Here is a 13,963-nt window from a genome sequence, read left to right on the forward strand (position 1 = left end):
CAATGCCAAGAACGGTGCGTGGAACACAGCAGGCTCTCAGTAAACACTGTCAAACAAACGAATGAATGGATGAACGAATGAATGAACGAATTCTCCAAACACAGGGAGATCAAAGATCCTGAGAATCCAAACTTTCAACAAATTCTCACTATAAAAAGCCTATGGGAAGGACATATAACAACCTATCTAGGAAATAAATCAGACAGAGCTCCCTAAGGGAAAGGATACTTGAGCTGAGTCTTCAGAAAAGGCAATGAAGACAAATCAAAATTAGGAAAGACTGAAGCAGTTAGGTGGGATTCTGAGAATGTGGTGTGCTATGTTTTACACAATTGTGGATGCTCCCTAGCAAAGCTCCCTGCATCTTTTCTGTATGGAAGAGGCCCTCGTTTGGACCAGAGCAGCATCAGGATATCCATCAAAGGAGAAATGGACAAATAAATGGGGCACATCCATACAATGGAACCCCACTCGAGGAATGAAGTACTGACAGGTGTCAACACGATGAATTCGGAAAACACTACACTAGGTGAAAGAAACCAGTCACAAAAGGTCACATACCAAATGATTTCAGTTATTTGAAATATCCCAAATAGGCAATCCACAGAAACAGAAAGTAGATGATGGGTTGCTAGGAACTGGAGAGAAGGGCCATGGGGAGAAAACTGCTTAATGAGCACAGGGTTTCTTGTCAAAATGTTCTGGAGCCAGTTAGAGGTCCACAACCCTGTGAATGTACTAAATGCCACTGAATTAGTCACTTTATTTTTTCATTAATTACTTTTCATTCCAGTGTAGTGAACATGCAGCCCTCTATTAGTTCCAGGTGTACAGCACAGTGATTCAACAGTTCTGTACATCACTCGCTGCTGCCCACGGTAAGTGTCCTCTTAATCCCCTTCAGCTGTTTCTCCCATCCTCCCAGCCACATTTTGCTGCTGCTGTATTGTACTAAGATCGCACGGTCCAGTGTGGGAGCCACTAGCACATGGGGCTGCTGAGCGCTCCACATGTCGTTCGTCCAAGCCACAGATATGGCGTGAGTGTCAAATACACACTGGAGTTCAATGGCATAGTATGACCAACCGATGCAAAATATCTCATTAATACGTTCATACTGATTACGTGTTCAAATGCCAATATTGTGAATAAACTCAGTTAAGGGGGCGCCTGGGTGGCTCAGTGGTTTGGGCTGCTGCCTTTGGCTCGGGTCATGATCTCAGGGTCCTGGGATCGAGCCCCGCATCGGGCTCCCTGCTCCGCAGGAAGCCTGCTTCCCTCTCTCTCTCTGCCTGCCTCTCTGCCTACTTGTGATCTCTGTCTTTCAAATAAATAAATAAAATCTTTAAAAAAAAAAATAAACTCAGTTAAGGAAAACAATAATAAATAAATAAATACTTCAAAAAGTAAGTTTCATCCATTTTATTATACTGTGTTTGGGCGGTACAGGGAAATTTTAAATTACACATGAGGCTCAAATCATATTTCTCCAGGGCAGGGTCAGTTGAAGTTCTAAGCAGGTTATTGGATGGAGGCAGGGGAATGGTCAGAGCTTCTCTGAATTCCAGGAGTCCTTCTTGTCCATAGTGGGCAGGTCAGACTGAGCACAGAATTAAGTGGGGGTCATTGCAGAGGAACAAGGAGAGAAGAGCAGGTGGGTGAATGGAGGACAGGAGAACATCATGCTTGCTGAGAACTGGAGTTCCCAGGACCAAGAGGATGCAGCAAGCCAGACTTGAAGTTCTGGAGACCTGTGCTCTTCTCCCTTACAGTGTCCCAAAGGAGGCACCCCTTGGGTGGGGTGAAACTTGAATCGCAGGTGTGATGACCAAGAATGAGACTTTCAAGGCCACAAGGAGGTCCTTATCTGATCCACAGCTCCACTGAGCCACTGCACACAGCACTTCCCACAAGGACAGCTGAGGACCACACCCATGCTGGCACCCACAGGAGCTCGAAGATTTTATACCGTCTCATTGTGGGGCAGACAGCCCAATGATGACAGACAGTACCCATCCCACCAGTCATGGGAGCGGGGCTCAGAGCCAGATTTCATTTCACTTAGGAAAATGAAGAAATTTGAAGTTTTCTGGACCCTAACATTGTGAAGCAAATTCATGCCTGTGTCACACATTATCTGTGACTAAGTTCGCAAGTCTTCAAACATTCAGAGTATCGGAAGCAGAAGGTCCATGTGCTTTTATGCATCTGGCTGCCTCCAGGTCTTCACTCCCATAGCCTCCACCTCAAAGCACCAGGATTCAGATGTATGCTTCCCAGATGCATACACCTTCTTGAAAACATACTAAGAATTTCCAGGGGCCAGAAGCGAAGAGAACTAATAATGTGAAAGCCACCAACTCCAAACCTCTGAAGTCAAAAGGATCTATAGGGATAATAGTCCAACTATTTCGTTCTAGTGGGAAGAAAGTACAGCCTCGGTGGGAAGTGGGCAGGGAGGACTTGGTCAAGGTCATACACTGGAGGTCAGGTCTCTAACTAGAAGGCACCCCTTTTTTCTCTCCTGGACATGTCACATGGCCCGACAGCTAGCTCCTCAACACTGTCAATCTCACATCTTTCCCTTTCCAAACAAACCAGACACTCTGCAACATGCCAGGCAGAGTCTTTTGAGCTGGAAAACATGTAGATATCGAACTGGAGACATTCCATCTCTACAGGGAAGAAATTGCCTGTACCGGAATTACACGTGGGTATACATGCATTGTATGGAGCGAAGACAGAACTGCATACGGCTTCTGTTACTGAGACTCAGGACAGCGGCTTAAATAAGAACCTCCTTGATGTCTCATGAAACAATCTGGAACAAGCAGGTAAGGGCCAGTAAAGAGGCTCCAGAGTGTGTGTGGTCCAGGGTCCTCCCGCCATGTTGCTGTTCGTCCACACATGGGGTTTGCTCTTGATGGTGTGGTGCAAGATGGCTCACCCCCCTGCCTGCATTCCAGCCCATGTCAGTGAGGACCCAGGGGGCATGGGGAGAGCACATCTGCCCTTCAGAGGCATGCCCTAGAGGTTGTTCACAGCATTTCTGCTCACATCCTATTGATCAGAAGTTACTCACTTGGCCAAACCAAGCTGCAAGGGAGACTACAAAGCAAATCTTGATTCTGAGAAGCCACATAACTAGCAAAAAGTCTATACCATACAAGAGTAGAATAATGGATATGGGGGACAACTAGCAGTACGGTTTTCATATTCACGGACACAGCTGCTCGTGTGTCCACACTCACCTATAAACCTGCAAGCTCACTGTGGTCTCTGATGCTCCGTCCCTGCAGACTTGCCTCTTGCTTCTAGCATCCCTCCACATTCCTGCACAATGACATGCGCTTCCCCCACATGCCCCCACTCTCTCCTCCCTTCCTCACAACTGCTGGCACTTAGAAATTCCTGCTCACCTTCTCCAGAAGCCCCTCCAAGCCTCTCTGGCAGGCAGGAAGACTGGATTAGGGGCTACAAGAAGAATCTTCATGCAGGCATGAGGCTTGGCCCTTTTGGGCGATGACGGTCCTGGAAAACTGCCCTTTGGTTCACTTCACCCTTCTGTCAACACAGAAGAATGTGCTAGGTGTCGCCAGGGAGCCATCCTGGGTGGGCAGGCAGCCAAAGGGTCAGCTTCTCCCAAAATATGAAGAGGGAACAGGATGTCCATGATGAGGACCTAAGGAAGTTTCCTTGAGGACCTGAGGGGATCCAATCTCCGCTCAAGCAGTGTCACTGGTAGCTGGGTGCCTTCGTGAGAACCTGGGAGCTACGTATCCTGTTTGGGACTTTTCTCATTCTGTAAGATACTGTATCCTTTACTCACGACATCTGGCTTCCTCTTCTCCAAACACAGCAACGTCACCTCCATCACAACACACAGTGCCTCTCTTCCAAGAGCCCCTGGCACCCTTGCAATTCCTCTCTTACACTCCTTCTCATGCTGTATATGCCATGTGTTGAAGAATGTGGATTCAAGGGGCACCTGGGTGGCTCAGTTTCTGAGCCTGGGATCCAGCTGCTCCTTCCAAGAGCTTCACCATGGGGACATCTCAGTCCCACCAGCCCCCTCTAGAGGCCCGCCATAAGCCAGGGGTCACCTCAACACTGACCCTGCAGTCCCCAGATCAACCTCAGCTTTGCCGATGGAATCCCAGATTTTACTAACAAGGGGTCTGTCTTCAGTTGCACCTTCACGACTCAAGTTCTCAAGATTAATGTTTACAGCCGAAAAGTTCATTAAATAGGGTTTCAGAGCAAAATTCTCATCATATGGGTTTGGTCCCTCTAACTCCACACAAGCAGCACTTTCTCTCCCTGTCAACAGCCAAGTAATATTGAAAGGACACGTGACGATCAGCCACTCGGGAGTGGCAGGACTTGGGTGAATCAAATCTCAGCAGCATCAAGAGAAGATGGACTGATGCATCCATCTTAGAGGAACAGATGGCCTGGCCTCATCCTGCTTCAGCCTCACTCAGGGACACTTCTGTGACTTTGTGCTACACCCATCGGTACTAATCCTGACTAGCTCCACACAGGGGTCCTGGACAGTCCCTTTGGGGGTGGGGCTAGGAGCCTCCACACGAATACTTCTTTCTATCAAGAGGTTTTTTTCGGGATGCCTGGGTGGCTCAGTTGGTTGGGCAGCTGCCTTCGGCTCAGGTCATGATCCCAGCGTCCTGGGATCGAGTCCCACATCGGGCTCCTTGCTCGGCAGGGAGCCTGCTTCTCCCTCTGCCTCTGCCTGCCATTCTGTCTGCCTGTGCTCGCTTTCTCCCTCTCTCTCTCTCTGATAAATAAATAAAATCTTTAAAAAAAAAAAAAAAAGAGGTTTTTTTTCACTTGTCACCAGATAGTTCCTAACATGACTGAAGCTTAAAGGTCTTCCTTAAATATAAAACTGGCTTTGCAAGTTATTTGGGGAGACACCAGTGGTATGTTGGAATGTAAGAGGGTGCTTGCCTCTCAGAATTATGTAATGTTCAGGATTGCTCTTTTTTAAAAAGATTTTTACTTTTATTATTTATTTGAGAGAGAGAGAGGAAGATAGACAGATTGAGAAAGCATGAGAATGGGGAGAGTCAGAGGGAGAAGCAGACTTCCTGCTAAGCAGGGAGCCTGATGACGGACTGTAGCCACAGACTCCAGGATCCTGACCTGAGCTGAAAGCAGTCTCTTAACCAACTGAGCCACCCAGGCGCCGCAAGGATTGCTCTTAGTTACTAAGCCCAGCCAGGCCCACCCTAGGAACCGTAGCCTCCATTAATTAAAATTAGGTACACTCTGATGGCCAGTACTCCAGGGCAACCAGAAACAATGGGATGCCCAATCAGTTCTTTCCGCTACTACACAGTGTTCTCTCACACTGAGGCCCACTGACAGAAAGTCTGATCTTCACTGACTGGACACAGATAAGTCACAAGCTTCACTGGGGACTGGGTGTGTTAGAATGGTCAGTCTGAAGAAAAAAAATTATAGCTCTTTACTGCCCCCTTTTGACGAGGGATCTTCTTCCCCAGTGGGTTTAGGGAAGCTGGAGATCATTATAGTTCATGTATATTTAATCTACACCTTACAGATCTGCAGTCCCTATGCAAAGCCCATTTGCTTGGTAAGAAGAGAACCTGCTTCCAGCTCCTCTGTGGGTACCAGAAAGGTAGTCCTTAATCAAACTGATGCATTAGACATGACCTTTTAAGGGTCAACTCTTGGGTATTACGTGACTATGTTTATTTTTAAATTAAAACCTTATCCCTCTAATCTGTAATTATTTCACAGCTCTAAATAATTGGAAATCTATACCACTTATCAGAAAAAGAAGGCAAAAAAAATACAAATAACATAACATCGTTAAACTCTTAATAGATACTGTCATTTGCTAAAGGCATTTAAACTGAAATTTGCTTGCTCATCATAAAAAAATTTGAAAATCACTTAGTATTAGATAACCGTTAAAAATGCAGTAGCCACCGATTGAGACACCCTTGATGCTATCTTCACAGGAACTGGAAAAGGATTTTGTGTGAGAAATAAAATCCTACCCATGGAAGAGTGGGACTTGGTGTTCTTTAAATGCTCTTAGAATGTACCTTCTAAAATCATTTCACAGAGGAAGAATGGACATGTCCCACCTTCTAGGAATATTTTTATGCCAATAAAAACAAAATCTTTAAACAGCAATGGCTCTAAGTCTCTATATCCAACCTCATCTTAGAGATGGTCATAGCAATACAAAATCCATTGGTCACCTCAACACTATATAAGTCATCTCTGAAAAAGGGTTGATTAACATGATACTGAATGATGAAAGACAAAATGCTTTTCCCCTAAGATCGAAACAAGACAAAGGGGCGCCTGGGTGGCTCAGTGGGTTAAAGCCTCTGCCTTCAGCTCAGGTCATGATCCCAGGGTCCTGGGATCGAGGCCCACATCGGGCTCTCTGCTCTGCAGGGAGCCTGCTTCCTCCTCTCTCTCTCTGCCTGCCGCTCTGCCTACTTGTGATCTCTGTCTGTCAAATAAATAAATAAATAATCTTAAAAAAAAAAAAAAAAGAAACAAGACAAAGATGCCCAGTTTTACCACTTCTACTCAACACAGGATTGGAAATTCTAGCCAGAGCAATTAGGCAGAAAAAAGAATTCAAATTGGAAAGGAAGAAGAAAAATCATTCCTGCTTGTATGTGACATAATCTTTTATGTAGAATGCCCTAAAGATTCCAACACACACACACACACACACACACACACACACACACAAACTAACATATTAGACTTAATAAATTTGGCCAAGTTGCAGGATATAAAATCAACACACAGAAATCCCTTTCATTTCCTTGCACTAGCAATGAACAATCTGAAGAGGAAATACAGAAACAATTCCACTTACAATAACATCAAGAAGAATAAAATGTTTAGGAATAAACTTAACCAAGAAGGTGAAAGACTTGTACGCTGTGTTTAAAAAGAGATAGCATGCCCCAGAGGGGGTCACTTGTACTAAACCCCAGCATCAGCAAACCAAGATTAAACACCTAACCTAACCACCATTTCAGCCCCCCAGGAATGCAAACTTGAACCAGTCACCATGGAATTAGAAGGTCAGCACTAATGAGATGATTCACCCATTTGACTCCTTCCGTTCTGCTTAAGAAGGTGACCTCCTCGGAGACAAGTCATTCTTTGGTAATCATTTCCTTTTTCCACCCCGTTTCCACCTTTAAAAACCTTCCCTTTCCTACAGCTCAGCCGAGCTCCTTTCTACTTGCTAGAGGGGATGCTGCCTGACTCCGGAATTGTTAAATAAAGCCACTTTGATGTTTAAATGGACTCTGGTGAATTTTTGTCTCAAGGATTTGATGGCATCTCTGGGACCACAGGAGACTTCCAAGAGCTTCAGGGACAAGAAACACAGGTGAGGTACCCCACAGACCCTTTGAGCTCATGGACTTCATCACTTCCAAAGGCTGTGGGTAGGCTCATGCTTGATTCTGAGCTCCACTCTCATTGGGTCAAGCTCGGAACATTCGTCCAGCTTTGGGGATTCATTCTGTTTGACAGAGGAAAGCTCTCCTGTTGACTCCTTGATGGTACTGAAAGAGCAATTTAGTGGCACTTAATTGTTACCTTAAATTAATGGCTGCCTGAGCCTAGAGAGCTTACCATCAGGGCCAGAGTGGAGGAAGAGGTGACAGTGGGCTTCCAGTGGGACTGTGGTCTCAAACGTGATCAGCTTAGGGAGAAGCACCCATCCCCCAGAATTCGCAGGTGGAAAGCAAAACTCCCCAAACCCGTGATCTCAGTGGCTTGTCTGCACGGCTTTCCACAATCGGTCCTTCTCTGAGGGAGGTTGTTTGAATTCTTTCCCAACTCTTCCCAGAGGGTTTTGGAAATCAAGAGGTTTTGAAATAACTGAGCCTCGCCTTCAACATCCACTCACTAAGTATTTATTCAATATCTACTCTCTGGCAGGCACGAGGCATGAGAGAGAGAGAGATGGCAGTGCGTCACCCAGAGAAGGCTGCTGCGCTTAGGAGGGCTATGGTCTAGCTGGGATGTCAGACATCCCCAGTAACTAAGTAGGCACTACCAGGGCACCTGTGTGACTCAGTCAGCTAAAGTGTCTGCCTTCGGCTCAGGTCATGATCCCAGGGTCCTGGGATTAAGCCCTGCAGGCGCTCCCTGCTGAGGTGGAGGCAGGGGAACCTGCTTCTCCCTCTGACCCTCCCCCCTGCTTGTGCTCTCTCACTCTCTCTCTCAAACAAATAAAATCTTTTAAAATAACAATAATAATAATTAGTTGTTACCTCAGTACTATAAATAAGATGTACAAACTGTCTTAGTCCATTTGAGTTCTTATAACAAAATACCACAGACTTGGTGACTTAGAAACAGAAATCTACTCCTCACAGTTCTGGAGACCGGATGTCCAACATCAGGGCGCTGGTATGGTTGAGTGAGGGCCATCTTCGGAGGCACAGACTTCTCCTTGTATTGCCACAGGGTCGAAGGGGCTAGGTAGATCTCTGGGCTCTCTTTTCTAAGAGCACTACTCCCATTCATAAGGGCTCCACCCTCATGACCTTTCTCTTTTTTAAAATTTTATTTATTTATTTTACAGACAGAGATCACAGGTAGGCAGAGAGGCAGGCAGAGAGAGAGGGGGAAAGCAGGCTCCCTGATGAGCAGAGAGCCCAGTGTGGGGGCCGATCCCAGGACCCTGAGAGCATGACCTGAGCTGAAGGCAGAGGCTTAACCCACTGAGCCATCCAGGCGCCCTCCACCCTCATGACCTTTTGCTGGAGTTTTCCAGGAAGACACATGAAGCCTAATGGAGACAAACCGATTGTCCGGCAGAGACCACAAGCCCTGCCTTCATGGCTCGGCTGTCTGGCTGGAACCATCCTGGGTGGAGAATAAGGAAGTGGAATCTGGGGAGATGCGATTCGGTCTAGTGACGTCTCAAGATCTTGCTTAGACTTGGTGATTCTGAGAAAAAGATTTAGACAGTTCCCCTTCACTGTGGCTCCTCACACTCCTCACCACTCAGCCTGGCCACCCAAACTGCCACCCCAGCCTAGACCAAAGGCTCTGGAGGAGCTGGGAAGGGGCAGGACAGAGCGGTGCTCAGGAGACTGGCTCTGGACTTGGACCACTGGTTTTGCAAAGCTGCTCTCCTACTCAGTGCTAGCAGTGTGACTGTGTGCACTACTGCGCTGCTCTTGGCCTCATGCTCTGGGGGGACGAGCATAGTGGCTCCTGCTGTCATGCTTGGGAAATCGAGTGACTTAATCCAAGTACAGTGTGTAAAACTGTCCTTGTGGTACTAAGTACTCAGTGAAAGACCAGACAGACACGTACTCCCATGGTTGTGGCAGTATTGTTCACAAGAGCCAAGGTATGGAAACCAGCTAAGTGTCCATCAATGGGTGCGTGAATAAAGATGTAGTAGATAGCTACAATGGACTATGATTCAGCCAGGGAAATTCTGCCACTTACAACAACAAATACAGATCTTGAAGACATCATGCTAAGATAAGCCAGAGAAAGACAAATAACGTACCTTTTTTCTTAAAAAAAAAAAAAAAGATTTTATTTATTTACTTAGAGACAGAAAGAGAAAGAGCACATGTGCAAGTCGGGGAAGGGAAGAGAGAGAGAAAGAATGAGGGAGAGAGAGAGAGAATCTCCAGCGGATTCCAGTTTGAGCTTGGAGGCGAATACAGGGCTTGATCTCATGACCCTGAGATCATGACCTGATCTGAAATCAAAAGGTAGAAGCTTAATTGACTGAGCTACCTGGGTGTTTCTAAACCATATCCTTCTATGTGGCATCTAAAAGAACCCCAAATTTGTAAAAACAGAATGAAGTGGTGGTTACCAAGGGCTGGGGGCAGGGAAATGGGAGAGGTATTGTCGAAGGCACATAGTGTAACTGAAGGTTCAGTAAGTCCTGGAGATCTAATACACAGTATGGTGATTATAGACAACAATGATATCAGAAACATTAAACTTGCTGAGAAACTAGATTTTTTTTTTTTAAGATTTTATTTATTTATCAGAGAGAGAGGGAGAGAGAGCGAGCACAGGCAGACAGAATGGCAGGCTGATGCAGAGGGAGAAGCAGGCTCCCTGCCGAGCAAGGAGCCCGATATGGGACTTGATCCCAGGACGCTAGGATCATGACCGGAGCCGAAGGCAGCTGCTCAACCAACTGAGCGACCCAGGCGTCCCGAAACTAGATTTTTTTAAAAAAGATTTTATTTATTTATTTGACAGACAGAGATTACAAGTAGGCAGAGAGAGAGAGAGGGAAGCAGGCTCCCTGATGCGGGACTCAATCCCAGGACCCTGAGATCATGACCTGAGCCAAAGGCAGAGGCTTTAACCCACTGAGCCACCCAGGCGCCCCAAGAAACTAGATCTTAATTGCTCACAACATTAGACGAAATAAGAATTATGTTACATGATAGAAGTGTTAGCTAATAGTACAATGACAACTGTATTAAAACACAAAAGTATCAAGTCACCTTAAACTGACACAATGTTCTATGTCAAATATACCTCAGTAAAAGTAAATAAACTGTATTTTTATTACACAATTCTGGACCCAGAGGGCTGAGCATACAGACTGGTTCATAACTGGAGATCTATAAAGAGTTGTGTAGGGGCTGCTGGGTGGCTCAGTGGGTTAAAACCTCTGCCTTCAGCTGAGGTCATGATCTCAGGGTCCAGGGAAGAGCCCCGCAACGGGCTCTCTGCTTGGTGGGGAGCCTGCTTCCCCCTCTCTCTGCCTGCTTCTATGCCTACTTGTGATCTCTCTGCCAAATAAATAGAAAATCTTAAAAAGAGGTTGTTTAATATAATATGATATCAAGACTACCACCACCACCATCATCGTCATCATCACTGAGTCCTTCCCATTCCAATTCTTTGTGAAGTCTTTTGCAGATGCTTGGGTTTCTTGGCTTGTGGTGAAGGAGAAACTCTAAGAACATACGTCCACCACCAGTTTTTCTCAGAGACTCAGCACTTTCAAAGCACATTTTGGTCTGGCAGTTGGATATGGACAGTGGCAAAGCAAAGGAGAAAGGAAGAATGAACTGGGAGAAACTGTTCTCCTGAGCAAAAGAGCCGAGATTTTTGATGTGTCAGGAATGGTCTACGTCCATATGACACCTTTTTACATTGGAGTTCAGCTAGGTCAGTTAATGAGTTTTACCTCAGGGATGATGGTCCTTCCTTTTCCCCTACTTCTTTTCTTTTTGTTCTTCTTCCTTTCTTTTCTTCTCTCCTTCCTTCCAAAGGACAAAGACCAAGAGTTGATGAGCTAAGACATACACAATCAGGCCAATACCCAGACAAGCCAATGCACCAAACACCAACTGAACAAGCAACTCCCTGAAAGCCAGTTGGCTGAATTTCCTATCCAGCAATCATCGTTCCCTGAATTCACCTAAACCCGAGATATAGCTGAAGATGGAAAAACAGAGACAAAGGCAACAGGGCCCTTGGAGAATGGAAGACATGAAGCCTTGTCTAAAGAGTTGTTCAAAGATGGTACCTATGGCTGAGGGAGAAGTGGGGGAAGGGGGGTTAGGTTTCTTCAACAGACCCAAAGGGAAATGGGCACTGTGGGCTTAAAATAGGAGGGATTATGGGGACTCCTTGGTGGCTCAGTTAGTTAAGTGTCTGCCTTCAGCTCAGGTCATGACCCCAGAGGTGACAATCATGATATGGGAGGGAACTGGCAATCGCTGGCCAGCTTGTGGGTTGGCTCGCGTTCTGTTATGTCACATGGAGGTTGCCATCCATTTCCAAACTAATGTCCCATCCTGAGAAAAAAGTGAATTGACTGTATCTAGGAGGGAGGTGTCACCTATGTAACCTGCATGTGGCCTGTATTGGTCTCCAAGGCTCCCCCCTGAGGTTGGCAACCACAGGACATGCTGACTGGTGTGCTTGAGTTCCAGGGACTGGGTGTTGGGCCAGTGCTTGATGCTGACCAACAGATCCTATGGGGGAAAGCACACCCCAAGCACAGCCCTGGGGGCGGCCCTCTGTGTTGTGGGTGGAAAGGAGGGAGGCTGCGACCCCAGGGAAATGTAAGAATGGCTCCCTGGCTGCCTCCTCAGTCACTGTGGTTCAGGCAATGGGAGTGGCCTTGCAGGGCTCCTGAGCTGCCGCTCCTCTCCCTGTTACCCTGCGTCCTCCTGAGCCCTCAGGGCTCTGAGGTACACATCCATGGCGGCGCAGGGCCCATGAGCTGATGCAAAACAGAAAAGTGGAGGGAGGGGGCGTTTGGTGTTCTACTTCTCTCCCCGTGGGAAACCCTCAACAGCACATTTGCTTTTCTCTTAGTGATGCTGCTCCCCATCTCGTCAAAAAGATCATGTGGCCATCCAGGGGCCTGAGGCTCCCAATCCAGCCATGAACAAAATGACCGTCCCAGCTGAAAAAAAAAAAAAACAAAAAACGGAGAAAGACGAGCAGGGTGAAAAGACACATCTCCACCCGACAAGTATATCCAGGAACAAACAAATCGGAAAAAAAAAGGAAGCCCCCCCCCCCTTACTTCTGTGCATAGAAGCATCTTCACAAGGGCTGCGCACATCCTCGTGGTCTGTGTCTGTCAGGGAGGAAGAAAAGGAGGTGAAAGAGGGCGACCTCAGGCTAGTGGCCATGGGCGTGGAGGTTCTGGGATGCTGTGCCCACCGGGGACACGGAAGGCGTCCAAGACACGGAGGGAACCAACCAAACGCCGAAAAGACAGGAGAGACGGACCGGCTTCCACCGCTCTCCGCTGGCGCAGCTCGATGACGCCTCTGACGTCCAATCCCCCAGACACCTTCCTGCTCACGGTAATCTAGACGCTTATTGGCCCGGGTTTATTGGCCTCCTTGGCCCTGCTCTGGGGTCATTGGATAATTCTTTCGTTGCCACCCACACAACCCGGAAGCTCGCCGAGGGGGCGGGGAATGGAAATAGACGCCTAAAGGGCACCGAAATGCTTTCTGGGAATGGTAGTCATCGGTGCGCCAGGGGAAAGCCGGCTTTCTTCTGGCGGCTTAGAGCATTTTAGACTCATTCACAGAGGCGAAGAGGTGCCAGGATCCTCAGCGCCGGCGCGAAGCGCAGAAAATCCAGCGGGAAGAAACAAGTGTTAGTGTTACGGGTAGTCCGGGCTCAGTTTTAACCACTGAACGAATGTTAATGGAGCGCAGACTGGGCGCCAGGAGTCGTCCTTAAGGAAGGACTTTGCGCCCAGAATCCCTTTCAGAGGTGGAGGAAGGAATGTGTGGAAAACCGGTACGATGCCGAACTGTAGGAACGTGAAAGCGAACTAGGGCTGCCAGTTACAAGCCCCAGTGGCTGAGTTTCAGAACCATACTATGGAGTGAAAGAAGGGAACAGAACATTTTTATGACTTTCAAACCAAGCAAAACGCATGTTCAGAGAAACACACATATATAATCAAATACTGCAGAGAAAAAGAACGGAATGGTGGGAGGAGAAACAAGAATCACCATATTCGTGACCTTTCGGGAGAAGGAGGGTAGAACCCTGGAGGAGAAGGGTTCCCGGGGCATCGCAATTATTTCTGAAGTTGGTGCGTTCACGGGTTTTATGATTATGCACAGTTAAGATGTTCTGTACATGTATTTTGTCCTGCATTTATTAAAAAAAAATTCTAGACAAATAAAGAAGTGGGCTTGTAGGTTCCATTTCTCTGCCCCAATGCTTTAGATCTGCCCGTTGAATGACAGTTATAATAGGTTCTGAACAAGGAAAGGACACCCGGGTGCTCCCCGCGCCCCCAGGACTACAATTCCCAAAAAGGATTGCTTACTCCCGGGCCCGTGTCTGCATTTGGTGGATGTACGAGCTATCCAATGAGCCCCTCTGCAGCCCGAGGGGGGCGGGGAAGTTGTCCAATCAGCGACTGGGCAGACGCGCCAAT

General features: G+C 47.1%; 1 long non-coding RNA gene across 2 annotated transcripts; it reads right to left on the minus strand.

Moving 5' to 3' along the window:
- Positions 1-3,425: 3,425 nt before the first annotated feature.
- On the minus strand, positions 3,426-12,847 carry LOC309855005. Of its 2 annotated transcripts, none has more exons than XR_014306549.1 (4): positions 12,578-12,847; positions 12,353-12,454; positions 11,225-11,300; positions 3,426-3,564 (listed from the first exon to the last, which is right to left on the minus strand). It is a non-coding gene; the product is annotated as an uncharacterized lncRNA (long non-coding RNA). The 2 variants fall into 2 exon arrangements; XR_014306550.1 differs by lacking the exon at positions 3,426-3,564 and adding an exon at positions 9,567-9,763.
- Positions 12,848-13,963: the final 1,116 nt, after the last annotated feature.

This window comes from Mustela nivalis, assembly GCF_964662115.1.
Source record: "Mustela nivalis genome assembly, chromosome: 19".
Lineage (NCBI taxonomy): Eukaryota > Metazoa > Chordata > Mammalia > Carnivora > Mustelidae > Mustela > Mustela nivalis.